General features: G+C 42.6%; 1 protein-coding gene and 1 long non-coding RNA gene across 4 annotated transcripts in view; one reads left to right on the top strand and one right to left on the bottom strand.

The window, feature by feature from the left end:
* TBPL1 (TATA-box binding protein like 1) overlaps nt 1–8,801 on the bottom strand; it is a 36,825-nt gene extending 28,024 nt beyond the window's left edge. For both annotated transcript variants that reach the window (XR_014803213.1, XM_003121192.6), the window contains exon 1: nt 8,603–8,801. The gene's annotated coding sequence lies outside the window, so the exon portion shown is untranslated. The remainder of the gene's footprint in view (nt 1–8,602) is intronic.
* A 179-nt stretch (nt 8,802–8,980) lies between these two features.
* Nucleotides 8,981–14,606, top strand: part of LOC146406002 (uncharacterized) — a 238,028-nt gene continuing 232,402 nt past the window's right edge. Inside the window, exons 1-2 of one of the 2 annotated variants that reach the window (XR_014803233.1) lie at nt 8,981–9,140; nt 10,972–11,087. This is a non-coding gene — a long non-coding RNA (uncharacterized LOC146406002). Of the gene's footprint in view, nt 9,141–10,971; nt 14,560–14,606 lie in introns of those variants that run through there. The other variant, XR_014803234.1, reaches the window with a different exon arrangement.

Consider the following 14,606-nt stretch of genomic DNA (forward strand, 5'->3'; position numbering starts at 1 on the left):
CTTCTTTGCTGCCTCCCCAGTATCAGTGTTTGATTTTAGGCTTTCATGTGTCATTGAGGCTACAGCTTTCTAGTTGAACTCTCTGCAGCCTCCAGAATTTAGGCCGTCTACCAAATAAGCTACAAGAACCATCTTCCTAACTGCGCCCCATCTCTGCTTAAAGAACTACCTCTTGCCTCTCTTATAGGGACAGAATAGAATCTAACATGCTTGGCCTGGAATGCAATGAGTTTCATTGCATTCCAATTATCCAAATTATCTTTTGTAACCTAACCTGCCACTTCCAAAATGGTTTCAACATTTTACTATTCCTCTTGCTACAGCAGACCCTTTCCTGACTTTATATCTGCTTAGGATGCCCTTTCCCCACTCCTTCAACTAACAAATTGTTGCTCATAATTGCATCCGTTAGTATACACCTGATGTGAACCAGGCACTGTGGCCAGACACTGGGAAGACAGCTCAGAACAACACGGTCAGGTAAGGAACCCTCATGGCTGTTGCGCTCCAGTGGATGAAGCAGATGACAAGCAACGAAAATAATTAGAGAATGTGATCTATGTTATAAAGGAAAGAAGATGACACAAGAGAAATTTTCCAGTGATCCAGGAAGGCCTCTTTACTTTCTCAGAGAAAAGAAATTATTCTAAAAGACATTGTGAAAGCTAAGAAGGAGCCAGTGAGGTGAAATACTGGAAAAGAGACCCCAAGCAGAGGGCAGAGCAAATGCAAAGGTCCTGACTGTACTGCAACTGCCTACTAGACGGTGCAGGCACCATGCTCCTTGAAGAGAACAGTTTAATAGAAATGTGGTTGGCACCTGGTCATTAACTCAATAAACAGATGTTGAATTAAATGCATAAGGATAAATGAAGGAAAGAATCGTGGGGCTGGAGAATAAACGGGAAGAGAAGACATTTTCCACTATAACAATAAGAATCTTAGTAGCCCCAACCACTCAGATTCTCCAGCGGTAGCCTATTATTTCCTTACTTCACTTTCTGGTATGTTCCACTTAGTGTTCCTACACCTAACTTGTTACTATTGGTTTTAGTTCAGACCCCCAAATCCTAAAGAACAGCTATGTTCCAGGAGCTTTCACAAAGAGGTGATATAAGGAAAGAACTATTTTAATTAAAACACACATATAGACCCTAAGCAATTTTGATATATATTCCTTTCCCCTCCTAAGTTACACTCTCCATTTCACCCTCAAGGGTCCTAACTCATCCATATCCTAAGTTCATCCCATGAGAGTTGGTTATAGACTGACTACCCTGTCAGTAGTTGCAGTCAGTTACTTTCAGCACAGCAACCATCCTTTAAACAGGGTTTGATAATAAAGCCACCATTCCTCTCCTTACATAGTGAGAATGAGGATACAACACAAGACAAATTAAGAAACTCTTCCAATTAACAGGCCTCAAATGAAAAGCCTAGAAAGAGTAAATTAAAAGGCACATATTCTTAATGTACACACAAATTAAACAACTACCCAAGTAGGTTTACACTATGCCTTGAAGCAGAATTTTCAAGACTGGTCAGCCAAAGGTTTTCTCTAAAGATTTACGTTAACAATATGCTGCTGAAAAGATGATAGAAGTATTATCCACAGAGCTTTTAATCAGTTGTGAACTGCTCAGCCCTGTCACATTGCTTCCCTCAGGTCTTCTTCCACCAACAAAAAAGAGTAGAGAACTGAGTTAAGCTATCTGGTGGACTTTTGAGAATAGCACACCAAGTTTGTGTTGGAGAAGGTCTAATGAACTGGGGACTGTGCCCCCTGCCACCTCTCTAACCTGCCACCAGCAGAGATCCTGCGATATGATCAACCCACAAGCAGTTAAGGGATGCTGCTCATTAGAACTTCACTAGGCTGCACATGCAGACAAGAAACTGGAAACACACAAGATGCTCACTGTAGCCATAAGCAGGTAAGAGAAAAAAGTCTTTGTGGTTCAACAAAAGTATTTGGCAAGTTAAAAAGAATGGGGAGGTTTTTGTTTCACAAAAGCTTCTGGTTCATCAGGAATCTTAACAGAGGTTCAAACAATGATAGGGTTTAGAAGTGTTGGCCACAGTCATAAGCTGAATGCCAATCTTCAGATTTGCACTTTTGGGTTACACATCGGCTTTATTATCTTCATATGTGAAGGACCGAAACACCTGTCCCTGAAAAAGGTGTTGTCAAGAACACCAGGGAAACATTAACAATGTGTTAGAATAAAATATGCATGCTTTATGCTGGACAACATTGACACCTTGGAGACCTTTCGTCCTAAAAACCTCCCAATACAGTCCCCAGAATATCTACAATTAAAGGATATGTAAGAGTGTGTGTGTGTGTGTGTGTGTGTGTGTGTGTGTGTGTGTGTGTGTATGAAATAGCCACGACCATTTCCCTGCTTATCTCAGTATTTTTTTAGACCCAGAATCCACGACGGCTACAGGAATTATGTTAACAATATTATATCAATATTAAAACTATTCTGGCCAATGTAATTATCTGTACTCAATGAAATCAACAGTATCAACTAGATGTTGCTCTCTTTAAACAGGAAAACAAAAGCCACACCTTTAAATACAAGTGTATTTGCCAGTCTTTTGGTGGTGGTGGGGTTACAAAAACCAATTAAAACAAACAAAAACAGCACCATATGGAAGAAATATTAGCCCCGTACCTTTAGAGCAAAACATAGTTTTAATAATACATTTTATATGATGTTCTTTATGTTTTATAAAATTATTATTTCGACTAAAAACCAAGACCTAGATTTTATCCAAAATAGGAAAGAGCAGTTTGTGATTCACTGGACTTAAGAAGAAATATTTATTTTCTAGTCTACAGTTTCAAAGGTCCATACAACTAAACTAAAGCATTTGGACTTAACATTAAAAAGTTAGCCAATTCAATTGCAGCCTAATGAACAAAAATATAATTATCAGGTCATTCCTGGTCAGTATTTGGTGTTAGCTTTACCATAAACAAATAATCTTGCAATGTTAAGCAGTCATTCCTGAGCCACGTGAATTACTGGAGCAGAACAGCAGTTTCAGCTACCTCTAAAATTACAAAAAAGCTACTATGTAGAGGATATTTATAATGACATAAAAATCTCAAGTTAGGAGTTCCCGTTGTGGCGCAGTGGTTAACGAATCCGACTAGGAACCATGAGGTTGCGGGTTTGGTCCCTGCCCTTGCTCAGTGGGTTAAGGATCTGGCATTGCCGTGAGCTGCGGTGTAGGTTGCAGACGTGGCTCGGACCCCGCGTTGCTGTGGCTCTGGCGTGGGCCGGTGGCTACAGCTCTGATTCGACCCCTAGCCTGGGAACCTCCATATGCCATGGGAGCGGCCCAAGAAATAGCAAAAAGACAAAAAAAAAAAAAAAAAAAAAAAAAAAAAAATCAAAATCTCAAGTTAAATGGCTTGACAATGACATTCGAAAGAAGTTTCAAGTTTACCATCACCTAAGGTTATACAAGTGAAAAACAGTGTCTTCTAAAGAATGACTAATTCTGCTAAATGAAATGACTGGGGTCTATTCCTTTTATTCAGAAGTACCATACAGCTAAACAAGCAGTCCAGTCCACAGGGAAACAGTGTTTCAATAGCCGCAACATGGAGCCAGGGCCAGGCTTTGTTGGCCTTCCTTTTCCAAGAAACAGAGATGTCTCTTTTTACTGAGTCCATCTGTCATAAGTGATAACCAGATGCCTGTGTGACAATTCAAAATTAAAACAAAAGCGCTTCTTCCCCCTCCCAAGACCTAAGAGCAGAGACGAGCCCAAGAGGCAGCAATCACAAAGAGTTTCAATGTTTTAACAGCCTCCAAATGAAACAAACAAAGCATTGAAATGGGCTAATGTTCACCTTTAATGCACTACCTCAGACCAGTATTTTTTCAACTAACTGCAGAGTATTGTTTTAAGTGCTTGACCCTTCTCAGAGCAACCTTAGGAGGTGGTGCAAATATTAACCCTATTTTGCAGCTGAGGAAACTGGGGAATAAAGGCAAAGAAAAAACCCGCTCAAGGCCGTATCCCCAAGAAGCAGAACAGTCACCATGCTGAACAAAGGCAGCCTGTATCCAGAACCCACCCTCTTAAGCGCTATACTAATTCTAATCCCAAGAAAGCATACCTGATTTAGATCAAAATTGTTCTGACAGTGAAAGTACTTCTAATTCATCAGGAGGAGGAAGGTTAATGCCTGATTCTTTGGAACCATTTATTTATTTTTTTTTTTCTGGTCACACCTGCAGCATATGGAAGTTCTCAGGTCAGGGGTTGAATCCAAGCTGCAGCTGTGGCCTATGCTGCAGCTTGTGGCAATGCCTCCTTAACCCACTGAGTGAGGCCAGGGATCAAACCTGCATCCTCAAGGAGCCACAATGAGAACTGCCTTTTGGAACCACTTACTTAATAACAACAAATTCTGACTTCTTTTAAAATGTTGTGAGGAGTTCCTGATGTGGCACAGTGGGTTAAGAATTTGATTGCAGTGGCTCAGGTCAATGAGGCTCAAGTTCGATCTCCACCCAGGGCAGCGTTGCTGCAGCTGCAGCGTGGCAGTTGAGGCTCGGAGTGAGTTAAAAGACAAAAATTTATCATGGGCCAATGTCTACGGACAGAAGTCTATGCTGGTAAACACAATTACAGTACTGAGTCATCCACACATGTCCTAAGAAAATTGTCATGAACATGCAATCTGATTTTCAGTATTCTTTTTTCTTGATAGATGAATACTGCATGGTGAAAGTTGCCGGCCAAAGTTTTGTGCTGCATGTTTTTTTGGTGAAATTTTAAAGAGTTTCATTATGGACTCACACATGAAGGCTGATTTGAACTGTTCCAGAATAACATTTAACAGGATCCCCAGCAACATGCTTCCCTGGACAAAATAAGCCATTTCAACCTTTTAATCACAGGATAAGACCACATGAGGGCAATTTTTGATATGACCTGACTCCGTTCCACTAATGACATTCTTCTAGAATCTTGCTTTTCCACAACTATACAAACATACACACTCCAATTCTCTCCTAAATAAAAGGTTGATTGTGCCACACAATACAGAAATCAAATCTGTCTATGTGGCTTGGAAAGACCTCAAAAACATATACACTCTTTTACTCTTTTGAATTATACAAAGTTGTAATCACGTGGCAAGAACAAATACTGTATCAACTCAAAGCAGTAAATCATTGTTTTTATTATTTGAATTAATTTTTTTAAAGCCCTAATCATGCTTGAGAAATTTTGCTTAGAATTTGCAGCCAGTATAAAAAGTTAATTTTAGGCATCAGTGATTAGATTCTTAATTATATCAGATGCCTAAAGATTCCTCTCATCCACTAGATAAGTCCCTGAAGTGAAAGAAATTATGTATGTACATATATCCTTTCAGTAACATGTTAATCTTCAAAATACACACACACACAACACATGAACATAGGATACGATGGCAACTTACAGCTCTGATCCCCAAGAAACTTTTAATTTAACAGGCATGATGAAATCCACTCACCAACACCTATAGCACCAAGCAGTATGTAATAAAGGATTTAAACTTCAAATTTGTGTTTGTCATGTCTTGGTATCCATGTATGTCATTTCTCTGCTATCTACAAGTGCACAAAAAGCACCTGAAGAGAAACACCTTTCATCCAGCTTTGGGTACCTGCTGTGGCATCAGACATGTTAAAGGTGCAACAACATGGGTGTAAATTTCAGGAAATCTTTATTTATTAATTCAAATGCCACAATACAGCTAAATTCTTAAAGCACTACAGGTTTTCAGCCAGTCTGGAACCATTCCACTATCAACTGTAAAGTCGATTTAAACTTCATTTTTCAAGCAATAATAATTGATCACATGGTCTGTGATATGATGCAACAGAAGGAAATCAATCACCAGGTAATTATAGGCCTTCATCACATAAAAACAGCACTGACACCCACTCAGCTAGATTATACAATAGGTGCTGATTTTTAAATAATGTGCCACATCCATGATAAGGAAGAACACTCCAAAAATATTCAGCTGTAGATTTCATATGTACTGTCCCCCCTAATTTGGCAAAATGTAACTTCAGCCAAATAGTCAGATGCAAAATGATAAGAAAAGATGGATGTTATGAAAAGGTTTTTAGAATACAAAGTATGAAAATCTAAGGTTCAATTAAAAACACAAAGTAGGCTCTACAGTACTCTTACCTCTAAAAAACTCACTGCATCTCCAAATACAGTGTTACCACTTAGACTTCTGAAACACCTTGTATTTCTAAAAGTTCAAATATTTGTATAGGTTTTATTTCAATACAGACTTGATTCTTGGCATAAAGCTCTTACCTGTTGTACTGTTTAACCAACAGTTATTCAGAATGAATACAGAACATCTGACATGACCACTCCATTCTCCAAATAAAGGGAGAAAAAAAAAAACGCAGAAGACAGAGAAATATAAATGCAACAGACAAAGTAACATTAATGAAAACAATATGCAGGCCAAGGACATTATGTTGAAAACTCCCTAAGAAACAGAAATAATACAAATAGCATAAAAAAGTCATTTTTGATTGGGATGTGGTTAAGGAGAGGAACTAAGACTACACAAAATGTTGGGAGTGTTGGAGCAGAGATCAGGGAAAGAAGTGATCCGATGGTTAATAAAGGTGAAAGGGCCGAAACACAGAAGGGGTAAGGGAAGAGGAAACCGCAAATCAGATCTAGGTGAAGTGAGTGTGATGGCAGCCCTAAGAGGTAAGGAACTCACTAAGTCTCATATTCACTATGAAAATCCTGGGATTCAACAGCCTCAAGTGTGGTCGTTTCCAGCACCACCTTCACAGAGGTACAGCTACATGAAGAGATTAAGCAAAAGTCCTTGACTCATTAACCTAAAGATGACACCATTAGGTTTTTCTTCTTAAGAGCTCAAAATGAAATTCTAAGTTTCCCAATGCTTATACTTCCACTCTTTGTTAAAGGTAACTGCCCACACTCTTTTGCACATATGTGACATTCCTTTAACAAGAGATGCTCAACCTCAATTCTGTGAAAATGCCCGAGTCAAAACTCTGTTCTGGCATCAACCAATCAAGAGCACAAAGCAACACATCATTTCTGTTTCTGAGACTGATTTTGAGGGCAGAGCACAAAAAGTGGGGGCTGGGGAAATGAAAGCTTTTTGTTTAAGACAAACCAGGCTTAGGGGAAAAGGTAAGGGACAAGCGGAAACTATGGTTGACATAACCCCCGTGATTTATCAATTTTATGTTCATCTTTAATCTTCAACTTTATATACACTTTATATAGAAAGCTTTGTTCCCACTGGATACAAAAATGGCATTACTGTAGTATGTATAAATGGCCACTTCATTATGCCACAGGAAAACCTCATTTACTGACCTAGAATGGTTTTGGAAAGCATAAAAACCATTAAGTAGTTAGAGATGCAAGGCTGAAAGAGATAGCATAAACTGGTGAGTATTTAACCAGACATATCAACTGTGAATAATTCTTTAAATCACATAGTGATAAAAGTCCTTTCTGTATTTGAATGAACTACCATATTCTCAAACTTTCAAAGAGACTGCAGATTATGCTAGAATAGCTGAACCTTCTCATATTTCTCTTTTTCAATTTCCCCAGGGAATCTGTCATTGTTTCTTCACACAAAAAATCACACCAAGCTTGTTTCCTTTTCTTTCCTTGAGCCAATTTTAAAGCACTGTTCTTAACCCTATATACACAAGCCCACGCTGGTTAACTGCCAGTGTTGCTTTGGAACTGCAGGTGACAGATGCAGTCAGAGAGCTCACAGATGTGGATTGGCTGCAGCCTGAATCCTATTGCAACGAGCACACTGGCAGCGCCCGCAGATGCACATCGCGGCAGAAGGAGTTTAAAAACCATCATTCCCAATTAAATTTACTTTAGGGCTCTTACTGGCAATCATTATGCGCTAAATCCCGACTCTCAACCCTGCTTAGCCCTACCTACTCTTCATTTTACCTTGCTCAGTTCCGGATCCTTCTTCATCAAGCCTAATTTTGGTTAATACTACCACTAATAATAACAATAATAATAAAATTAAACGGGGCTGTTGCATTGCCAAAACCAGGAACTGACAAAGATGTAATTTGGGAGCCTTCCCGCCGCGGGAGAGGCCGCTGGAAGTTTTCTGGGAAGCAACGGACCCCTAGCATCTTTGCCCGATTTCTGTGCTCCTGGGTGAGGGCTCCACAGATGGGGAATCTCCCTTCTCCTATCTTTCCCAGTGGTGGCTTAAGAGGAAAAACAAAACCCCTCTTTTCTTATCCTCTACTCCGCTGGATAACGCTCCCAGGCAGTGACGCCCCACCCCCACCCCGTTATCCCTGATGAGATCCCCAAATATCACCCTGTCTTCCTAAGTACTGGAGCCTCCCTCGTACCCCAGACTGATTTCCCGCATCTGAGCTCCTCTCCTCCAGGCATCCGCCCCCGCACACCCCACCCGCAGCACTGCCTCCGGTTCCGCACACACCCGCCCCGCAACCGGCACTCAGGCCGCCCGGTCGCCCGCGCTCCCCCCGCCCAGAGTCGCCGACTGGGTTACCGTGGGAAGAGCGGGCGGCGGCAGAGGACGCGGCGGCAGCGCTGCTGCCGGTTTCGGCGGACGCGAAGGATAAGCTGGAGGACAAGGATGATGATGAGGCGGGCGCGCTCCCCAGTCTCCATGGAACTCCCGCCCCGGCCCGTTGCTAGGAGCCCCCAAGGCTCGGGCTCCGTCTTTCTCGCTTTGTTGTTCCGGGTACGGGGCGGCCGCCGCTTCCCCGCGACAATAAATAGACTAGACGCGGGGGAGCATAGAGACACCGCGCGGAGGCTAGAGCGCCGCCGGACAGGGCGCCCCTAGATGCCTCGCTAGCCGCTCACTTCCGGCTTTCACTGCTCCCAGCACTTTCCCCCCCGCCCCTTCCCCCACTTTCCCTTCCTCCTTCCTGGTGCCCAGATCTGACTCCGCCTGCCTACGAGCTTGGCGAAGTAGGGTAATGAGGGGGAAGGTGTGATTAGGCTAGACTTTTTCTTTTTTTGCTTGAGAACTGCTTAAAAGATTTCCGAAGAACTATGTATCCCTTGTACATTTTTAGCTGGTAGGTAAACATGAGTACGTGATTTCTGGCGTACAGTGTAATATGAACAGATTTTTTTTTTTTTTTTTTTTGGCCAAAACCTTAGAACTTTCTCGTTAGCTCATTCAATTTCTAGAAAAGGTCCACCGTTCAACATTGTTAGCGAAGCTAGACCTTAGCAACTAAATCTGTCTTATTATTTCTAGCAAAGATACTGTCTTATCTGAAAAGGGTCCTACTTAGCTTTTTCAGTTAAACGCGTTTCCGGCACCGCGATCACGCTCTCATTACGGAATTATAATCTTAGCGTTGGGATGTGAAAGGGTGGATATACGGATGGACTGATAGAATGGATGGATAGATAGATAGATAACGCAGGGAGTTTAGGTCACACTTCTGTCGCCTGTCCCTATGATATTCCTTACTCGGGCTTTGCAGTCAAGACTCTGCCTTGGGAGCCGGGAGGCACTTCAGAGGCTTTTACCCGTAGCCGGATCCAAGAAGGATGGGAGGTGGCAGTGGGCAGCTGCAGGCTGGGACTGAGATGCTGCGCAGGAGTCGCGGCGGCTCGGCTCACGAGGAAGCTGGCCGCCTGGGAGTGAGACCCTTTCTCGGCTCTGCGCCGAAGTAGCCTTGGAATGATCCGGGCGAACCCCGAGGGGCGTGCAGTCGCTAGTTTGAACCGCCAAGCTGGGGCCCTCGGGGCCCTTCGGGGGGTGACTTGAAAGGCACTGCCTGCGGGAGCGAGACTGGAGTAACGGCCCCCGGAGCTCCAGGCAGCTTGGAACCCCGAGCCCCCGCAGCTGCCTTCCTAGGCCGGCGCAGGCCTATGCTCCAGAGCTGGCCTGCAGTCAGAAGAAGCCTCTGGCCCTAGATGAGACTAATGGGCAGTTCTGATTTTATAAAAGGCCGTGAAGCGGGCTCAGGGGTACCTGGTCTCTGTTTGGTGTGAATCTGAATTGAGCGTGAAAAATGGTAACACCACAGCCCTTTTGAAAGAGAAGACCTGGGTCGATTTCTGGGGGATTTGGGAGTAGACAACAATTTGTTATTTCACTTACCCAAAAGATCTACCTAAGGTCTACTTATATGATCTTCAAGGATAACTTTAGCTCTTTTGCTTCCCACTCAGTGTTCAGTAAGATATCTGAGCTTTTAAAAGCACTGTAGAGTTACGGAATTTCCATTTTCTTTCAATTTCTGTACTAATTAATATTAAATTATTGTAGCCTTTATTAGGTGTAATGAAGAAAATGAACAAGAGACTGGGTTAGAAAGTAATGTCAGTGTGGTAGGGGCCGATCACTTTCAGGATGTAACATTTCACGTGTTAGCTGAAAGGGATGGGAGTAGAAGGGATGCACATACTGTTCCAAGCAGAGGGAACAGGCTAGGCTGAGTTTGCTGTGGTGGAATACAAGCGTGAATGGGGCATCACCATCAGAACAAGGGCAAGAGGACGTGAGATGAGGTTGGAGAGAAACGAAGGCATTGAACCGTGTAGAAGGGAGTTTGGATTTTCTTTCAAGTGCTAGGGAAAATGTAGAGTTTTCAGCTGTAGAGTGACATGGTCTGACTTACCAAGGAAATGGCAGGGGGAAGACTCTGTTCCAGTGCTTACTGCCACTAGTGAAAAGTCACTTTTGCTCAACGATGACTAAGGTCTTTGTGAAGCACCCTCCTGCAGGAGGCCTGGTATCAAGCATGTCAGTTACTTTGGACTCCCCATTTGTCACAGATCAGTCAATAGTTTGTCTCATTACTATCTTTCCCCATTCTGGACCTGGGTTTGATTTTACTGCAGGCGTGATTCTCCATAGACTTATTGAATGTTTGTATACTGTCCCATTAGCTCAAACACTGTTCCTCTGATGAAGGAATTCATTTCGAGATGAAAGAAGTAAGACAATGAGATAAAGCCCATGGGCTTCACTGGCCTTCTAATGTGCTCCATTATTCAAGATCCAGGTAAGGATATGATATTATTCGGGTGTGAGGTAAGGTTAGAATATACAGTGTAGGTTCTGAACCAAGACTTTTGATTAATATAGAAATTGATACTTAGGTTGGGAAAATAGTGAGCTTTATCAGATCAGTACTACTTAAAATATGATGTACAGACCAAAGCCAGTGTGTAAGCTGTACTGATAAGCAATGAAATAGGTAGATAAATCAAAAGGAACATTTTGAAATTTGCAGTACTGTGACATTACTGTGACATCTAAGCATGCAGTTTTGATTTATGAAAGCATTTGTCTGTGTTGGCTTGGTAACTAAAATAAAAAAAAAATTGGTCCTTCACTAAGGTTATGCCCACTGAGGCTCAAGCTTTATGAACTTGGTTAAAAAAACTAGGCTATTGGAAAAATCAAGCAGTTGACTACTGCTTGCTTCGCTTGGGGCTTTGAGAGAGACAAACTGTGGTTCGGCATGGCCCTTCTGAAGAGACAGGCAGCGGGGCGGTACTTAAACAGCATCACTACGAGGAGTGCTTTCTGCCAGTGGTTTGTTATCCCTATACTGGTAGGGATCAGATAATATCTACTCTGCCAATTGAGAAAACCACCTGCCCCAGGTAAAGTTAACACTAACTAGGAATGCAGTCTCCCAATAGAGCAGTAGAGTCAGGGATTCTCAGTTCCCAGGATTCTTCTCAAATATCTCCTGCTGTGCACTCTTACGAATTGAAAAAGTAATTCCTCCCATTATGGCAGGTGAGTTGTATGCAGCTCAAAGGAGAGAGTCTGATTCTATGACCTGGCTTTATGACCCCAGCTGTTCCCTCCCTCTGTCCTCAGATAGAGTCTATATAGGACAAAGATAGTGAGCTAAGATCTAGGGAGAGTGATAAAGTTGCCAGGCCAGTTTCCAAGAGATAGAAGCAGGAAGGGCAAAGTCTGTATTCAAAGCTTATGTCTCAGTGAGATTTCTGATAACAAGCTAATGGGTTTCCCCCAAATGACATTGATTGGTATCCAAATGAGCTTTAAGGTATTGCCAGAAAGTCCTCAGCCTGGCAAAAGGCATCCACTGGTGTCCGTCTCAAAGATGATGTCCTGGTCTTCATATCTGTAGAAAGATGAATTTGATTGCTGAGCCAGTCCCAGGAGATTCCTTCTCACTACTCCTCTAAGGCAGGGTCTTTAAGGATAAGAGACAAAGGAAATCTTGGCACTTTATTGGCGGACCAAAAATCTCAGTTCTCTGCTGGAGAAGTGAGGTCCTTCTTACTTACCCTTATTACTCTTGGCTGACATGGTGTGGTTACATGCATTTGGCGTCTCCTTTTTGCCGTTTCTCATCATTTTGGTTATCCCATCCCCCACCTCCTTTACTGTGTATTTGTGCATTGGGGGAAAATTTGTTATTCATCACTTAGCTACATCTGGACTTGATCGAGACTGACTATATAAAAGACATAGAATTTGGGTGGGATATGATTTTGAATTTTCATCTGGGTACGGATTGAGTACATTTTCAATTGCATATGGGATCATTGCTTTATGTTAACAGAAACTATAGATACGGAGAAAATTGTGCGTTGTGGGGGGGGGGCGGGGGCGCATGCATGCACTGAATAGCCAAAGCTGATGTGAAGGGAACATTTGTTGTTTTGTCCACCTGGAACTCCTTTCTTCTTTGGGAAGAGTACTCTTGCTTCCCATGTGGAGAAACTACTTCTACTCTTTATTTACCTCCAATCTAATGTGGGTCCCAATGGGAGGTGCAAGAGCCGCAGTGATCAATAGAGCAGGGGGTTTCTGAGCTAAGCGAGGGCAACTATATAGTATCTGTACTGTAATTGAGTTATAGCTCTTCGTTGCAAATTCACTCTTTTTGCCTCTTCTATGAAGGTGACTCTTGACCCTTGGAATAGTCTTTTGTGAACTATTACAGTGCTAAGGTTTGTCATTAGAAAAAGTGCTGGAGTGACATTGAAAGAGGAAAAGGTTTTGCTTCCTGGTTACAGTGTTCTTCCCTGATGTGCAGCTGAGGCATGGAAGCCTTTTCTAGGATCCACCTCCTGTGGCACAGGCAGCTTCCCCAGCCTTACTCAGGTGTCTGAAGAACAGTGGTGAGGGAAAATCTAAGCAGACATAATTCAAACAGTGTATTTGTTGCCATGTCTGGAGTGAGGGATGACCGGAATGGGAAGTTGCTAATGGTTTTTCTCGATGGAATGGAATTGGAATTTTGGTGACAAGGAAGTGTGGGGATATGTTACTCAGAATGGGCACTGACTCTGAAGATATTAATAGGATAAGATATTTTTGTCCTATTTGAATGCACACTGAAGGTACACACTGTAGAGAGACTTTTAATAGTCGGAAGGACAAAATAGCACACTCTGTGGATGTCAGCAAGCCTCTTTGCCCAGCCACCCCACTGCTTGCTCAATGGGCACATGAACAAAGTGGTCAGGGTGGTAGGGAGGCAGGCTAGGCATGTGCTCAACAACCTGGATTTTCTCATACTAAGGCTCACCTTGCTGATGCTATGGCTAAGCGCCTAATTTGTCAAGAGCAGAAAACAACATTGAGTCCCTGATATGGCTCCAGTCCCCAGGGTGATGAACGAACCATCTGGCAGGTTGATTACATTGGACCTCTTCCATCACTGAGGGAGCAAAGATTCATCCTCATTGTAATAATTACATGTTCTGGAAATGGATTGGCCTTGACTGCTCATGATGTTTCTGCCAACACCACTATCTGCGAACTCACAAAATGGTTTATCTACCACCAGTGCATTACACACAACACTGCATCTGAGCCGACTGTTCATTTCACAGCACAGGAAGTGTACCAGTGGGTCCATATCTATAGAATTAACTGATCTCCCACATACATCATCACCTGGAAGCAGCTGGCTTAACTGAACAGTGAAATGACTTACTGAAGAGCCAGTTCTGGTCCATTTGGGAAGCAACACTCTGGAAAAATGGGTTTCTGTTTTACAGGATATGTTTTGAATCAGAACCCATTATGTGGTACTTTCTCTTCCACAGTCAGAATACATTTGAGTCAAAGTATGGCAGTGGGAGTATCTCTTTTCACAATTTCCCCTAACAATCCACTTTCAGGATTTTTCTTCCTTTACTTAAAAACTTTGACTGCTGCTAGTGTAGGGTCTTAGTCCCCAAGGGGAGAATGCCTCCTTCAGGAGATGCAATGGTTCCTGGAAGATAAGGCTACCAACTGGGCAGTCGGGGTTCCTTATAGCACTGAAACCAAAAGCAAAGAAATGGTTACTCTTCTGGCTGGAGTGATCGATCCTAAGTACCAATGGGGAAATTGGCTTATTCACAGTGGAGGCAAGGAAGACAGTTGGAACCCAGGAGATTCCCTGGGCATCCTCTTAGTACTTCCAGGTCTAATATTAAGTTTATTGAAAAATTAAAGCAACCAAGAATAAAAAGTAGGGTTCTGAAGACTTCGAACCTTTGGAAATGAAGATCTTGGTCATTTCACCAAGCAAAGCTTCCCA

Source organism: Sus scrofa, chromosome 1 (genome assembly GCF_054392235.1).
Source record: "Sus scrofa isolate SSC_HxYL_T2T_F1_AM1 chromosome 1, Sscrofa_HxYL_maternal_Yorkshire_Landrace_v2.0, whole genome shotgun sequence".
Taxonomy (NCBI): Eukaryota; Metazoa; Chordata; class Mammalia; order Artiodactyla; family Suidae; genus Sus; species Sus scrofa.